General features: G+C 42.4%; 1 non-coding gene across 1 annotated transcript; it reads right to left on the reverse strand.

Annotated features, from left to right (window-relative positions):
• Positions 1 to 3,207: 3,207 nt before the first annotated feature.
• Positions 3,208 to 3,310, reverse strand: LOC122550390. The gene has a single exon (XR_006311838.1). It is a non-coding gene; the product is annotated as a U6 spliceosomal RNA (small nuclear RNA).
• Between the last annotated feature and the right edge of the window lie 1,745 nt (positions 3,311 to 5,055).

Here is a 5,055-nt window from a genome sequence, read left to right on the forward strand (position 1 = left end):
CATTAGCCACCCTCCAATCCGCAGGAACTGATTCCGAATCTATTGAACTCTGGAAAATAATCACCAACGCACCCACGATTTCTCGAGCCACCTCCTTCTGTACCGTGGGATGTAGACCATCAGGCCCCGGGGACTTATCAACCTTCTGACCTAACAGTCTCTCCAACACCTGCTTCCCAGTCCTCAGTTTTCCCACTTATCTTTGCTATGTTATACTTTTTCTCTTTTAACTTTACATGTTTCTTAACTTCTCTCGTCAGCCACGGCTGCCTATGCCTCCTCCTAGGATCTTTCTTCCTTTTTGGAATGAACTGATCCTGCAACTTCTGAATTATACACAGAAATATCCGCCATTGTTCCTCCACTGTCATCCATGCTAAAGTATTGCACCATTGAACTTTGGCCAGCTCCTCCCTCATAGTTCCATAGTTCCCTTTATTCAACAGAAATATTGTCACTTCCGATTTTACCCTCTCCCTCTCAAATTGCAGATTGAAGATTATTGTATTATGGTCACTACTTCCCAATGGCTCCTTCACTTCGAGGTCCCTGGCCAATTCTGGTTCGTTGCACAATACCAGATCCAGAATTGCCTTCTCCCTGGTCGGCTCCAGCACCAGCTGGTCGAAGAATCCATCTCTGAGGCACTCCACAAAGTCTCTTTCTTGAGGTCCAATACCATCCTGATTCTCCCAGTCTACTTGCATGTTGAAATCCCCCAATACAATTGTAGTAACATCTTTGAGACAGGCCAATTTCAGCTCCTGATTCAACTTACATCCGACATTACATCAGAACAGTTTTGATTTACAGCATCTGCGGTTCTTTCAGCTTTTATTTCACAAGTATCCCTCCATGTTTTCTTAATTTGGACAAACTACATACAAAAGGTAGTCAGTGTGAAGAATTACGTGGAACCCCAGCATTGTAAAGTATCACTGATAGCTTTCAAATCATTTCTAAAAGAATTACATGTACAATTTTTTTGAGGGATATAATAATCTCAAATCAAATATAGGAAATGGTGATTACAGCATGGAACATGATATGCTGTGTTGTTACTCTGTCAATCCTATTACTCACCTTTTTCTGTTTTGCTTGTATAGGATAGACAGCTTGATATAGAGGGTAGGGATTTGTCTGTGGTTTCTTTATGTTGTTAAGATAAAGTGCTAGGCTGATATTTTGGAGTGTGTTAAATCATTATAGGACATCTCAATAAATTTACTGTTCTTTTTGCTGACCCTTTAATTATGTTCTGTAGTTTATTTATGCTTTTTATGCCTCTATTTTGATTATGTCATGTTGTAAAGATAAAAGGAAGCTTCAACATCTGTTATTTGCCAGAGATATTAAAAAAGAGTAATTGTGCAAAGGTTTCAGCAGAATCCATGGACTAGAAGAAACCATTAAACTATCCATCTCAAACTGTACAAAATGCAATTTACCTTAAACACAGTGTTATGGTGCATTGGGTCACATTTCTTCCACTGAGCCAGGCTGCCTGATCAGGAAAGATTAGGACCAGGAGTATAAATTAGAATATTTAATTCCTTATAAAATTATATAAAAGTGAAATAAAATGAATTTGTGCACAGAATAAAGCTACAAATAAATATTTAAAAGAAAAAAAATTCATTTCACTCTTTTGTGAAGACCTCCTTTGTCAAGTCAACACTTGGAAAAATGAGACTTCACACTGTTATATTATTGAGTTTTCAATGCCAATGCAGCTATATGGCAGTAGTGAAAGCTTAACACCTAGTCAATAAAAAAACTTACTTTTGAATGCACCAAGCCCAGCTCTTTCCAGTATATTTTAGAGGTAACTTCATCTCCTTCATGTGTTTTAATGTAGTATCCATTGGTGAGGTACTGGGATCGTAAAACTTGTGGAGGAGCAGGTCAATTTGGACTGCAACTTTGACTCACTATTTTTACCTGATATGGGCAGCAAAGAAGTTGCTCTTTGATTTACTGCACATTAACAGTGAGAAGTGAGGATTGGGATATGGGCTAGTGGTAGAGTAGTGCTGTACTGGATTTAGTGTTGTATCCAGATTGTTGTTTATGGCAAAGTATATTTAGAGTTCTTTAATGAGAATCGAATGTCAACAGCTATCTAGTTAGCCATAAATTAAGTGAATAGAAATTTATTTTTACTTAAATAGGTGACTGCAAAAAAATCCTTCTCCTGCAGAATGTGGGAAATCAGAGACAGTTTGAACATCCCTGACAACTTCATTTGCGGGAAGTGTCTGTTCAATTGCAGCTCCTGTCAGATTGCATGGATCGGTTGAAGCAGCTGTTGGACACACTTAGGAACATACAGGAGGCGGAAAGCATCATAGACGATCACACCCAAGGTTCAGGTAGATTGATGGCTGAATGCTAGAAGGAGTAGGCAGACAGTGCTGGAGTCCCCTGTGACTATAAGCCCTCACTAACAAATATACCCATTTAGATACAGATTGGTGGGAAAGGGCGTGCGGGGGTGGAAATTGCCTGTCAGAGGATGGGAACAGCATCAGGCATAGGGGTAGCACCACAGCTGGCTCTCTTGTAGAGCAGGGAGGGTCAAGGTACATTACAGCAGTAGTAATAAGGGACTCTATACTCAGGGGCACAGATAGGCATTTGTGTGGCCATAAAAAATACTTCAGAATGGTGTGATACCTCTATGGTGCCATGGTCAAGGATATCTCTGAGTGGGCACAGGGTGTCCTCGAAATTGAGGGTGAGCACCCTGAGGTCATGGTACACATTGATACTAATGACTTAGGCAGGATGAGTGACAAGATCTTGCCAAGGAAGTTCGTGGGATTGCTTCCTGTGCCGTGTGCCAGTGAGGATAGGAATAGAAAGATAGTGCAGTTAATTTTGATTGGATTAGATTCCCTGCAGTACGGAAACAGGCCCTTCAGCCCAACAAGTCCACACCAACCTTCTGAACAGTAACCCACCCAGACCCATTCACCTACTTCCTACTAATACACCTATCACTATGGGCAATTTCGCCATGGCCAATTCACCTGACCCGCACATTTTTGGACTGTGGGAGGAAACCGGAGCACCCGGGGGAAACCCATGCAGACACAGGGAGAATGTGCAAACACCACTCAGACAGTCGCCCGAGGCTGGAATCGAACTCAGGTCCCTGGAGCTATGAGGCAGCAGTGCTAACCACTGAGCCACTGTGCTGCCCCAAAAAATATGGAACGCTTCACAAATTTGCATGTCATTCTTGCGCAGGGGCCATGCTAATCTTCTCTGTATTGTTCTAATTTTAGTATATGTGCTGCCGAAGTGCTAAAGACATGCAGCTAAAGAGCTGGTGCAGGAGGGAGAGCTTCAGCTATGTGGATCATTAGCATGTCATCCAGGGTAGGTGAAACTTGTACAAGAAGGGTGGCTTGCTCCTAAACTAGAGGGGCAACATTTTCCTGGCAGAGATGTTTACTAGTGCCACTCAGAAGGGTTTAAATTAGTGTCACAGGGGAGTGGGAACCAGAGCGGTAGGTCAGCAAGTGAATAACTGAGGAGGAGTTAGAGACAAAGACCAGAAAGGCTAAGAGGAAGAACAGACAGGGAGAGGTTACTGAACATGGCAGAACTGGTGGTCTGAAGTGCATTTGATTTAACGTATCACAGGTAAGGCAGATGAACGCAGAACTGTGATGTTGGTCCTGTGGAAATGAAAGATAAAGATGGCACAATTTGAGAATCTGGGCTGACAAGAGCTGAGTCAAAACAAAAAGGAGGCATACGTGAGGTTTAGGAAACTGAAGACAGACAGAGCAATTGAAGAACATAAATAAAAAGCAAAGAATTTAAACAAAGAGTTAGGAGATCTAAAAGAGGTCATGAAATGTGCTAGGGAAACAGGACTAAGGAAAAACCCAAAATGTTTTATATGTACAAAAGCAGCTAGAGGGCAGCTAGGGAAAGGATAGCTTCACTAAAGGATAAAGGATGGATTTTATGCATGGAGCCAGAGGAAGTGAGTGAGATTCTTTACAAATACTTTGCATTGGTATTCACAAAGGAGAAGGACATGTTGGATGGTGAGTCTTGGGGGAGCATGTTGACATTTTGGGCCTATTGATATAACAATAGGAGGAGGTGTTAGGTGCTTTGAAAAGCATAAAAGTAGACAGGTCCCCTGGACCTGGTGAGATCTGTCCCAGAATGCTGAGGGAAGCAGGTGAGGAAATTGCTGGGGCCTTGTATGAAATCTTTTCTCCTCTTTAGCCATAGGAGAAATCCCAGAGGAGTGGGGAATAGCCAATGTCGTTCTTTTGTTTAAGGAAGACAACAGGGATAATCTGGGAAAATGCAGGCCAGTGAGCCTTACATCAGTGGGAGGAAAATTATTTGAGAAAATTCTGAGGGAATGATTATTCACCTTTGTAAAACTATGGACATTAGCATTAGGCAGCATGGATTTGTGCTGGGAAGGCCATATCTCACAAACATAGAGTCATAGAGTCATAGAGATGCACAGCTTGGAACCAGGCCCTTCGGTCCAACTAGTCCATGCCGACCAGATATCCCAACCCAATTTAGTCCTCCCTGCCAGCACTTGGCCCATATCCCTTCAAACTCTTCCTATTCATATATCAATCCAGATGCCGTTTAAATTTTGACATTGTACTAGCTGCCACCACTTCCTCTGGCAGCTCATTCCATACATGTACCACCCTCTGCATGAAAAATTTGCCCTTTAGGTCTCTTTTGTATCTTTCCCCTCTTACCCTAAACCTATGCCCTCTAGTTCTGGACTCATCCACCCCAGGGGAGGGACTTTGTCTATTTATCCTATCCATGCCCCTCATGATTTTATAAACCTGTATAAGGTCACCCCTCAGCCACCTATGCTCCAGGGAAAACAGCCCCAGTCTATTCAACCTTGATTGAGTTTTTTTGAGGAAGTGAGGATGTAATGATTGGAACAATGTCAGCCAGGTGGAACTCATAGTACATGAGCTCCCTGATTGGGGTTGCTAACCTGATCCAATCAGGGAGTCCTGGCTGTCAGATATAAACAGAGGTATC

Source organism: Chiloscyllium plagiosum, chromosome 5 (genome assembly GCF_004010195.1).
Source record: "Chiloscyllium plagiosum isolate BGI_BamShark_2017 chromosome 5, ASM401019v2, whole genome shotgun sequence".
NCBI classification, from domain to species: Eukaryota; Metazoa; Chordata; class Chondrichthyes; order Orectolobiformes; family Hemiscylliidae; genus Chiloscyllium; species Chiloscyllium plagiosum.